Source organism: Maniola jurtina, chromosome 12 (genome assembly GCF_905333055.1).
Source record: "Maniola jurtina chromosome 12, ilManJurt1.1, whole genome shotgun sequence".
NCBI classification, from domain to species: Eukaryota; Metazoa; Arthropoda; class Insecta; order Lepidoptera; family Nymphalidae; genus Maniola; species Maniola jurtina.
Genome location: NC_060040.1, coordinates 3,953,081 through 3,966,132, shown reverse-complemented (window position 1 = coordinate 3,966,132; position 13,052 = coordinate 3,953,081). Strand labels below are relative to the sequence as shown.

The following is a 13,052-nucleotide window of genomic DNA, read 5'->3' as shown; positions in this document are numbered from 1 at the left end:
CAATGCTAGTTTTGCAAGCAAAACCGCAACATCCGTCAAAATCGGCGCAGTGTAACGTCTACATCCGATTTCGATCCGAGTTTTCTACATCTGGACTTTCTCGGATTCGGATCAGATGCAGTGCATTAAGAGCCTAAGTTTATCCTGTCATTAGTCCTCAGTAATTACCTACGCACTAACCCAATAATAATTAGGCACAATCCAATCACACATCCGATAATTTCTAATTCATAATACCTAGGCACAATAATATCTACATTACAGGATTATTCATCAACCATTTAATAGGGTCCTATACATCCATACGAGTAAGGAGCTGGCGGCTGTTTTGGTGAGTTTAGATTATTACTGGAAATGATAGGTAGGTAGGTAATAGAATTTCAAGACGATAAACTAAGGTGGTAACTTAGATAATCATGTCGGTCACTGGTCAATTGTTACAGATTTTTTGCAATAAAAAGTCAGGTTTTATTAAAGAAACCAAACCCACAATCGATTATGTTAAGTATTGTTGTCGATGTAATATGTTAAAATCCAAAAATAAATTGAAGAAAGGATTGTCTGGCGATGTTATTTGAGACTAGCTAGTTAATCACTGGCATTGTTCGCAAACTTGTACGTTAATATAGCACCAGGAACCATCACGGAAGAGTCAACAACAACTTTGCAAAGTTTCAACTCAATCAAAATTAAAAACAAAACAGTTAGTTCAAAATTTCTGCTACCAGCTTCCTAGCTCATAGGGAATTGCATGGCAATTAATCTCTCGGCCGCTGATGTGCTAATCTATGATAGGCAGATGAGTAATGAGTCTGCGGTAATGTTCTGTTTATTACCGTACTCAAAAGATGAGGCGCTGCATTTGATGTGTACCTACACATTTTGCTGATTACTGCAGTTACTTCATCAAACATCGATGTAATATTGTGGAAAGTACACGTACATTTTTATACTTTACACTCAACATCCTAGCATAAATTTTCAGTACCTGAGCCCAGATTTTCGCTGGCATCTTTCAATTTGATTGGTGTATTTGGATACTTATTATTGGTATAACCTGCCACCTAAAACCTGCTATAAATACAAAATTTCATCCAAACCGTTACAGCCGTTTCCTAGAAACCAATCCGCTATTTCAAAAATTGCTCGTTTGAAGTATACGATCCTCAACTTAATCAAAGTTTCCATAATACATTTATTGAAATTTTATAGTGAACATCAATATTATATCGAATCATTTTGTATTCGAAAACTACAATTACACAAGAAAGGATTCTTAGTTCATTATCTTGGTCATGAACGTCAAACCGGTCGGGCATTTTAGATGATTATCACTTCATGTTTTAACTAGTAGAATACCTAACAAGTTAATATAGATTGTAGTCCTAAATATAATGAATTAAAAATCAATAATAATGTAGGGAAAGTGCTAGTACAGAATTTAGATTCAAAATAGAAATAGCAAGAAAAGATTCAAAACGCTCTAAACGCAGCCTTGGCAGACCAAAACGCTAGGTGGAGTAACGACATCAAATACGTCGCAGGGAGTCGCTGGATCCAGGCCATGCAAGACTGCTACCTGTGAAAGGCCCTTTAAGGAATCTATGTCCAGCAATGTACGTCTATCGGCGGTTCACGACGACGATGAAAAGGATTTTAGGTAAAATAACTGATGCCCGCGACTTTGTTCCCGTGAATATAGGTTTTTAAAAATCTTGTGGGTACTCATTAATTTTCCGCGATAAAAAGTAGCCTATGTGTTAATTTAGAGTATAGTCTATCTCCATTCCAAATTTCAGCCACATCCGTCCACCAGTTTTTGCGTGAAAGAGCAACAAACATCCATACATCCATCCATCCATACAAACTTTCGCGTATATAATATAAGTAAGATTTGCGCATCATAAAGCATACCCTGGTATTTCCATACAAGGCATAGGCATCTAATGCATTAATTCCCTCTGAGCATCCACTCTTGCACGGTTGATTTCCCACGGCGTGCATCTCCAGTGAACTACAATGAAATATGCACGCGTCACATACAAGGCGTGAAATAACGTTTGCCGTGCCATGGTATTCTGCAACCCCTAGCTTGGTAGTGGCGTGTTTCCACTGTGCTACGACTTTTAATTTTAACTAGACGATACCCGTGACTTCATCTGTGGATTCAAGTTTTTGAAAAATCCCGTGGGACTCTTTAATTTCCCAGGATAAAAATTGCCGGAATTCAAGGTATCACTGTACCAAATTTCATCGGTTAAATCGGTTCGACTGTTGGGCCGTGAAAAGCTAGCAGACAGACAGACACATTTCGCATTTATAATATAATTAGTATTAGTATGTTTTTTTTATATCCGTTGACTAATCAGGTCATCTGAAGGTAGTGGCCATGCAGTTTAAGATAGTAGCGGGTTAACCTGGAATGGCAGTTTTACTAAACCCTTATCAGTGTTTCTACGTGGATTCGTACCCAAAAGCTAATCCGCTTGGTGACGAGTCTTTGAAATAGTAGGGTAATTAATAAGCCAGAGAAGACAAGAATTGTCGTAATTGCTACCAGAAATCGAATTCAGCCTCAAATAAAACAGCAATCTAGAGTACTCCAGAGAGTTTAATTTGAAGTTTCTACACTCAATGGCCAAGAAATCGATTGTAAAGAATGCCAAATCAAAGATGCAAATTTTAGAAATACCGAAAATTTTCAAAGCTCTTGATTTAGCCTCCACAAGTATCTAATTATTTAATGTACTCGTCCTTTAAATGAATAAAAGTTTGTCAAATAGACTAATTATAAATTTGCTATTTATCAAAAATAGGTCACCATTTTAGACAAATAGAAAAATCTTATTGTTTAAAATCAGATATTTAATAGTGGATTAAAATAAACTTACCGATTAGTATCGTGGCACAATGGAATCGCGCAGAAGCCGGCTATAGCGATAAACTGCCGATATAATTTTTTGATATCACCAGACGAACGCTTTGACACCGCCGAAGCGATTTCGATAAACTCAAATCTAAATCCAATATCGCCGTTACAAGCCGGCAAGGAATTTCTATGGACGGATCATTGCGATTGGAATACTCTATGCCGTCATTCTGTTTGACCTGTTTATTCATTGACTCGTTTATCGGGCTGATACACTGGGAACTGACAATTTTTTTTACCCGATAATATGGACAGCAAAGACAGTGTCAGGTGTGAGGCTACGGCCGTGGCTAGTTACTACAGCTACTTACAGCTACCCTACAGGCAAAGTCGTGCCGCCAAGTGATTCAGCGTCCCGGACTCTGGTACGATGCCATGTAAAAACCGATAAGGGGTAAGTATGGGGTTAATAAAGTTGCCATACCCCTTCCAAGTTAACCCGCTTCTATCTAAGATTGCATCATTAGTCATCACTAACCACAAGGTGAGATTGCAGCCAAGCACTAACTTTTAATGAAAAAAAATGTTATGATCTACAACTTAGGACCTACTGCGTATGTATGTAGCCTATATCCTCGATACATGCCAGCCTGTGATGGATTTTAATCAATGAGGTGTCTCATGACCATAGGCCAATGTTTTAACCATAGACTATCATTGCTTGCATCTGTCCACTTACTGCCTCCATCTCCCAAAGCTATGGAACCTCAATTTCAGGACCTTAGGACTTCAGATTTAATCGATTCCCTCCAGTTTTTTTTAATACTAAATAGTTATTTGAATATTTACTTCACACGCTCTTAGGCTATAAAGTCTTCACGGAATCACGTTTACTACGTACGATACGCGTTTACGTTTACGTATCGATACTAACGCCTACACTCTTCTAAGTTAATTAGAAATGGTGTAATGTAACGTCATGTTATATTCGTAACAGGTTTACGTGTACGAGGCGAATAATTGGAAATAATTAGTTGATGACAAGAATAATCTCATTGTATAACAGATAAACAAGATTATTACGTCTTCCTTATTATTAAATTTAAATCTTTACTGGTAGGTATAATTAATTACTTATAAAAAAGTTTGAAATGAGTTCCAAGGGAGCAACAGATTTTTCAAAATCTCACGTTTATGTCTCAACACTATTTTATTCTGTGATCTTGATCCTTTTGCTTTAGATCTTTAGACATACTACTTCTTTCTGAGCTGGAACTTTTTTTTGGGTTGTGCCACACAACCACCTATTGTTCCGGATCTTTTTAGCTCATTTTTCAGGTGGTAGAGGTACTAGGGTAGCATAACCTGAGGTACAGTTATGTGTGGCACGGTATACTTTGTGAATAAAAGTTTTTTTTCCTTTTTTCTTTTCTCTTTATCTTTTTGTTAACATACCAGATAGGATATAACTCTGTGACTTTCATCCAGAGAAACTTCTAAGTATTACTTAAAGACTTAACTTAAAATTTCACTTCATGCGACTTTATAATTACCTAATCACACTTAATATTATAAAGGCGAAAGTTTGTATGTGTGTGTGTGTGTGTGTGTGTGTGTATATGTTTGTTACTCCTTCACGCAAAAACTACTAAACGGATTTGGCTGAAATTTAGAATGGAGATAGATAATATCCTGGATTAGCACATCTTAGGCTACTTTTTATCCCGGAAAATCAAAGAGTTCCCACGGAATTTTGAAAAACCTAAATCCACGCGGGCGAAGTCGCGGGCATCGGCTAGTACATCATAACTATCTGTTAATTCATAACCCTTAATTGTGCCTTACGCTACCATTGCATTCTTGACTTGTGGTATTACGATTATGATGTTTGCTTGTTCATACGAGTCCGGGCAATATGGCCACTACAACACTCGGAAAACACAGCTAAACTAAAACAACATTATAAACACATCAGTTCCTGGTGGTAATGAAATGCAAATATGCACTCCTAATATTAATAACTGCAGCTGTTCTGTTTGTATTTGTATTTCCACAACACATCTCAATTTAATATTATCAACACTCGCTAGTCAAAGTACCTTCCTACCTAGCTGTTGAATTTGGAAATATACTTAGTTTGCTGTGAAATAAGTATTTTAATTTTAACGTTTAAACTATCGTGAGTGATTTCTATTATAAACATAGACGCTTTCAGCTGTACTCGCGTGGTTAGTCGACGTAAGCCCAACTAGTTTCGACTTTCGAACCCATTCGGGGTTCTTTTTCCAAGGGACTCACCTCGCAACCACGTAAGTGCAGCCGGGAGCATCTATATTATTTATTTTTTAATAAATATTTAGAAAAAATACTTGTGTTGTGTTCTTTTACATGTGTTTTTGTGTGCAATAAAGTCTTTCTTTTTATCTATCTATCTATCTGTACCTAAGGTGTTTAGGCAAAATCTGTCTGAAGCAAATCTGTATCTACTCTACCTTGCTGCCTCATCTGTTTTCCTTTAACTATGACTTTGAAAAAGCTGAAAAATATTTTACAAGTTACCACAAAACGTGGGAATTTTAAAACACTAATGTTCCTAAGAAATAATGCTATGTCTGGCTTAGTTTCTTAGTTCGTTCTTAATTTGGTCCTACGTCAAATTTTTGGAAAAATTAGTTTTTGAAAACTTCCACGTTTTTGGCGATAACTCAAAATATATTTTTGCAGTTCGCGTTCGTTCATTCTAATTTATCATGACAGGCTAGAGCTTTGGCAAAATTATGTTATTTAGTCTTGTCTAGACTGGCACTTGGCAGTGGTAGGTAGATTCACTTGACGATTCAAAGAAGTTATAAAAGTTTGTTTGAATAAAACATCTTTCTATTTCTTTTATACTTAATTTCATTGAAAACTTAAATTAAACAAGAAATCAGCTTGAACATTTTTCGCGAAATCTGCAAGCTTGAAAGTTGTCCTTAATATTGTCAAAGGGGTGTGAAGTCGGCTAATCCGCACTTGGCCAGGCGTGGTAGACTATGGCAAAACCCTAGTCATTCTGAGAAGAAACCCGTGATAAGTAGTAATCCAATGATGATGATGATGATTGTCATTCCTTCGTAGAGTCGTATTCCAAAAACGCACGTTCATATCTGTAACAATATAAACAAAGCGACGATGGCTGAAGCGAGGTAATGAAATGCAAATAGGTAGTCTGCATATTCCGGGAACCACTTTAAAGTTTAAACAGTGCAAACTACAGTGTATTAATAACAGGTGATTCGATAGCGTAACTGTTGCCAATTGTTATGTTAGCGACATGAGTTCCTAGTAGGTACAGGTAAAGTTACGGTTTTAATTGATGACGTAGATAATGAAGATCTAACTTGAGAATAAAGTTCGCTATTGAAGGCTAGACTTGCATATTTCTTTAACTTTAAGATAATAACACTCCACTTACAACCTAGGTATTCATTGTGTACAGACTAACCCGATTGGAAGTAGGTAGGTACTAATGGTTTTTACTGATGATGGAAAATGTTTAGAGATGGTCAGAATTGCATGACCAGTGCGCTTTAACAGACTTCAAACAACTTTGAAAATATTATGAAGAACTCACAGACAGGTTTCTTTTGATTTCTTGAATGGGTCCTTAAGGACAAGGAACCAAAAGCTTAATTTGCTATAATCCGCCAAACCAACTAAGTCTGTATGGTACGCAGCACCACACAAACTCCAACACCACTCGACGCGCGTTTCGCCCCGACACCGGAGCATCCTCAGGAGATGTAGACCTTACAATGTCTAATTGCAAAGCCTTTGCAAAATGTCTGCGTCGAGTGGTGTTGGAATTTGTGTGGTGCTGCGTACCATACATATTTCGTTGGTTTGGCGGATTATATCAAACTAGCTGATACCCGCGACTTCGTTCGCGTGGATGTAGGTTTTTAAAATTCCCGTGGGTACTCTTTGATTTTTCGGGATAAAAAGTAGCTTATGTGCTAATTCAGGGTATAATCTATCTCCATTCTAAATTTCAGCCCAATCCGTCCAGTAGTTTTTGCGTGAAGGAGTAACAAACATACACACACACACACACACACATACAAACCTTTATAATATTAGTGTGATTAAGCTTTTGGTTCCTTGTAAATCATACACTTCCGCAAAATAACGCCTGCTTCTATAAAAACATATTTTATATCGGTATCAAAGTAATAGAGACCTAACATTTTGATCTAACTAGGGCTCGAGTTAGTGTGTGGTCCGTTTCTAGTATTCCTTTACTCGAAGATAAATACTTTCCGTCTGAATAAATTACTGTTCATTATGTAAGCGAATGTTTTATGGGACAGGATGTCGTGATGGAGGCAAAACGTTCCAAACGAGGCAGTTTTTACATGGAACACCTAATGTTTCGGATCGCGCGAATTCCTCGTTTTCTCATAGACGATTGAGTAGTAACTATTATGCTAGAGTCTTGTACCTATGGTAAGAAATTAATGGAGTTAATTTAAATCCATACTAATATTATAAATGCGAAAGTGTGTCTGTCTGTCTGTCTGCTACGCATTCACGGCTCAACCGCTGAACCAATTTTAACGAAATTTTGTGCAGACTTAGGATACATTCCGGGGAAGGACATAGGCTACTTTTTATCCCGGAAAAACAAACAGTTCCCGCGGGATTCCTAAAAACTCATCCGCTTGACCGATTTGTATGAAATTTGGTACCGAGATAGCTTGCGTCCCTGTAATTGACATTGGCAACTTTTTATCCCGTAAAATCAAACAGTTCCCACGGGATCTTTAAAAATCTAAATCCACGCGGACGAAGTCGCGGACTTTCTTGAGAGTTTTTTGATTCGTGGCTTGTTTTTTTAACCCCCGACAGAAAAAGAGAGGGGTGTTATAAGTTTGACGTCTGTATCTGTGTATCTGTCTGTGGCATCGTAGCTCCTAAACGAATGAACCGATTTCAATTGAGTTTGTTTTGTTTAAAAGGTGGCTTAATCGAGAGTATTTTTAGCTATAATCCAAGAAAATTGATTCAGCCGTTTGGAAGTTATCAGCTCTTTTCTAGTTACTGTAACCTTCACTTGTCGGGGGTGTTATAAATTTTTAATTTACACTTGTTGGAGAAGAAATAAAATTGGTACATTTTGGTCTGTGCTTTTGTAATGCCGTTTTTATGTACATTTTTTAATTAAATTACATTCATCAGTCATAGTTTTGTTAAGTCTAAAAATGGATAATGGATATTTCCCACTCCATTGCGTGGCTTTTTATAAAACATCATAGGACCTTTTCCTATATTCCTGAGGCTAAACGTATCCTGTCCTCATGAAGCATATCTATATTATAAAACATCGGTCAAGTGCGAGTCGGAGTCACAGATGAAGAGTTCCATAGTACATACCGTCATACAAGAAATAACACTTTCATTTTGAAATTTTTACTATTTTTTGTTATAGCTGCAATAGAAACAAATACACATTCTGTGAAAATTTCATCCTTCTACCTATTAAGTTCACGAGATATAGCCCGCGGACAGGCAGACGGACGGACGGATGGACGGACAGCGGAGGCTTAGTAGGCACCCTTCAGTTACGGAACCCCTAAAAACAAAATAGGTCGGTAATAGAAACTTGTTTATAAAGTCCAGTGAAAATACAACTAATTTTATGAGCCTCCAATGACCAGTCTGAATGCAAAATGACAATAGTTTACGCAAAAATATGTCAATAAATTTAGCCCTCACAAGAATTTAGACTAGTTACGTGGCTAAAAATATTTTATCTTGCCGGAGATTACAATTTACCAAGAAATCTGTGATTCTCTAAAGCTTGTTATTAGATTTGAGTGGTTCACAAAATAAGGATATAAATGAACTAACTCATTTGTTACTAAATCTTTCTATCATTCACGCGCCTGCAAAACCTACTCCGGCTCAGCAGGTTATCGTATTTATCAGTCACAAAGAAATACCTAACAAGATATACTTATTATGTATAAGTTCATGCTTTCTACTGCTTTAATGAAGGTCGCTTGGATTAAGTTAAGCAACTGGGATTTGTAAACTGCCTAGTATGAAGTAAGTCTATTATAAAGCTGGCTATTTGGTGCTCGATATATTGGTAGGTTGAAAGTTTTCAAGTCATTCACTACAGAACTAACTGGGCTTAAGACTAAACTCCAAATCGCGAAACAAGTCGCATTGTCAATAAATGCGCGCTCACTTAACGCTTCGCAAAAACGTTCGTCCTATCTTAGGCCACGTTATCACTTTCCATCAAGTGTGATTATGGTCAAGCATGTACCTATAGTAATTTAAAAAAAAAATGTTGTTCGTGTTGCAAACGTTTCACGCAGCTGCGCATAGGTGCTTAATTCCACTGCGCGGTTACACGCATTGCGATTTTGCTTCACTGTGCATCATAGTTTGTAATAATTGTATTTGTATTTACATTCATCGCTGCTTTGTGCTTCCAATAATGTGCCGCTTATGCCCACCTTGTATTTGTAGAAACGGAGACTGGAAATGAACCAAAAGATCTATATCTATAAATCTTTCTTTCATTTTCAGTGAACCGTTGCCCATCTCTACTCGTTATTGCGTCGTGAGGCGGATACGGTACCGGGCGACCACACCGGCATTTGAACGTCAAATGCATTGCGCTTGCGCACATAGACTGCTAACTTTACGGGCACATTCTGTTTAACGACTGTGGACCGTTCACTGTTAATCCATTACTCCATTTTTCTCTGCAATTGTAACAATTTCCTGGAATTGTACAGTCTTATTGTAGGAATACAACTGTATTACTACCCATTACTAAAGTGTGTTTGTTTGTTGATCTGTCCATAAATCACGCCACAACGAAGCAACAGATCGAAGTGATTTTTTTGGCATGAATATAGTAAAAGACCTAGGCTGAAGGTTTCATTCTGGATTAGGTATTATATTATATCATATTTAATCAAGGTTTTTTAAAACTTAGATCGACGGGGAAGAAGTCAGGGGCAAGAGCTAATAATGTACCTAATTAGGTTTGTCTAATAGGCTAACTATTTGTCAAGTCTAGAATACTATCGTAATATCACTGAGTTGTTCGAAAGAAATCAATAAATTTAAGTGGAGCTGAAACTAATTTAATCACGAAGTCTAAAGAATTTTTGTTATTAAATTAGTGTAATCTCGGCTTAAATGTTTAATTTTATTACATAGGTACAACTCAGTACACAAGTTTATACATACGAGTAAGAATTCAGACAAAGCCGTCGGCGTTTACTAACATACAATACAATATGCAAAAAGGCATATTGCCGCATCGCACGTTTCCTACTTGTTCTGTTTTTAACTCCGAGATGTTATCTCATCCATGTATCAGTTTGATACAATGTGTTCCATCCGCAAAGTTCTAAGAGCTGATGGCCTTTTCGAAGAAGTGCTGACTACTTAAAAACTTCAATATCTTTACCCTTAATGAGTACTATGGTAAATTATACCTGCTAGCTGGTCTATGGTGAGTTAGGAAGTTGACTTTGCACTTGTTTTCATCTGCTGCACATTTTTAAATATCATTGTTTATATGTCATTACAATGGCAAGCAATTAATACGACTCACAGTACAGTGGTGTGATGTAAAAATGTGACTTATTGGGTGCAGAGATTTAGTAGTACAAAATAAGGGGCGAAAGCGAGAGTGTTTATTCTGTCACGCATTGGCTCGTCAGTGTTTTCATTTCGCGAGATGCTGTAAGCATAATATAATTACTATATGCCTGTGCAGAAACATTCCTATTACTTTCATCCACATGCCTTTTTACGTGACATCAAACATGACAGTTTCACTTACAAAAAATCAAGAACTCATCACAAATTTTCAATTTTAGTTTGCATCTCGGACAGCTAGGAAAATTGCCTTCAAATGCAAACTTAATTTTTCTAAAGCATCGCTTTAAAACTGACTACTTGCTCCTGGATCATTTCAACGTGTTCTGTCCGTAAAGGCTCTGACGCGTCGCACAGATGTATAAGATAAGGTAAAGTATTATGACGTGTGAATAAAATTATATAGGCTAGATGTTTTAAGATAATACTGTTGTTATTAGACTGTAAAATTATGTTTGTTTAAGGAAAAAGTGTAGTGTAATAAAAGGGAAAAATTTAAATTTTAAATGACTCTGAAGCATAGCGTCTTTAGTTGTTTAAAAATGTAGAGATTTAGATAAGAATATTCAAATCTAGGCATGTCATTATAACAAGACAGTATATACAAGTATATACCATACTACAGGAATAAAATCTAAAATAAATACATGCTGGTTTATGAAATACAGTAGTTACATATAATAAATTCTACATACTTACATATTATTATTTTCTGTTTCGTATAAAAAACTACTACATTATACTTACCCATGTATGAAATGCAAGTTAATTTGATTAAAATTTGAATATCCCAACCCTGATTTGCGAAGTATGAAACATAAACAAAGAATCTATCCTTTTATTTTAATTATTCCGAAAAAATTTAAATTTCCTCCTAAAAAAAAAACAAAAGTAACGAAAGAAAATACCCAATTTCGAAGTTCCAAGGTTGTCTCTATTAGTTTCCAATTCCAATAGAGCAGAAAGAAATAAAATCTTGTGTTATTCGTAGGTTATTTGAGATAAAAGCGAGTAACTTTTTCTTTAATAAAACTTTATTTGGTTACAGTTGAGATCCTCGGGTGCGGAGGCAAAGAGGCTTACAGGGGTGAGCCTCCGTTTTCTGCCAAACCCAATAATATTATGGACCGGGAAGTTTTTTCAGCCATCCAAAGCAATTTAGTTGCTGTTTACTATACTTTTATTAAAAACTAGTTGATTCCCGCGACTTCATCCACGTTGAGTTAAGTTTTTAAAAACTCGTGGCAACTCTTTAAATTATCCGGGGCAGAAAGCACCTATGTCCGTTCCTAGAATGCAATAACTTCCTATCTCTTTTACGAAATTCGTCAAAATCTCTTTTAAGAGGGCTCTCTCCGTTACTCGTTTCATACAATCGTAGTTCCAATTTCATTTGACTACTAAGCAACCAAAGTCCATGAAATTTTGCTGACATATTCTACAAACTAATATCTATGTCTGTGGTTTTCCAGATTTCTGTTAAAATATTCGGTTTCAAAGTTACGCGGTCTTAGAAATTTACATACAAATCTTTGAGCACCTGTAATTTTAAAACTACATATTTTTAGAAAAATCTAAAACACCACAGACAGATATTAGTTTCTAGAATATGTCTGCAAAATTTCATGGACTTTGGTTGCTTAATATTCAAATGAAATTGGAACTACGATTGTATGAAGCGAGTGACGGAGAGAGCCCTGTTAAAGGCATGTTAGTTTGCCCTTTACTTCTTTCAAGGATCCTGTTGTCTTGTTTATTGTTTTGTGTAAACTGTTACAATAATGCAAACAAAATGATAACCTGTATCTACAAGCCTATGCAGTAGGCGCTTGAACGAAAAGGTGGACGGAATTTAAAAATAACTTACACGTAAGTCAGTGACTCGGGCATGATTAAGATGAATCTATCGGCTCCTCGTTTATCAAAATCAATGCCACTAAGCCGATGACAAAGCTTTGCTACCTATAAACCTGCAAATACACAGGTGTTACATAACGACATCATAATATTTTATCCGTGGGAGAACCAGAACAGATTGGCAGACTTTACATAATATTTTTGAGAAAATAATGAACAACTCTTTAATATAATAGGCAGGTTTTCTCACTATGTTTTCTTTCACCTTTAAAACGAGTGATATTAGATTTCCCGTACCTCAAAAGGAAAAACAGAACCCTTATAGGATCACTTTGTTGTCTGTCTGTCCGTTCGTCCGCCCGTCTGTCCGTCCGTCTGTCCGTCCGTCCGTTGTGTCTTCGAGAAAACGTATAGGGTACTTCCCGTTGACCTAGGATCTTGAAATTTAGTAGGTAGGTAGGTCTTATCTAAAGTAATAAATCCGAAAACCGTGAATTTGTGGTTACATCACAGAAAAAAATTAAAACGTGTTTCAATTTTCAAAGTAAGATAACTAAGTATATCAAGTGGGATATCATATGAAAGAACTTTACCTGTATATTCTAAAATAGATTTATTTTTATTTTTTATGCGTAATAGTTTTTGATTTATCGTGCAA

General features: G+C 36.3%; 1 long non-coding RNA gene across 1 annotated transcript in view; it reads left to right on the top strand.

Moving 5' to 3' along the window:
- Nucleotides 1-13,052, top strand: part of LOC123870101 — a 303,294-nt gene that overhangs the window by 91,687 nt on the left and 198,555 nt on the right. The window lies entirely within an intron of this gene.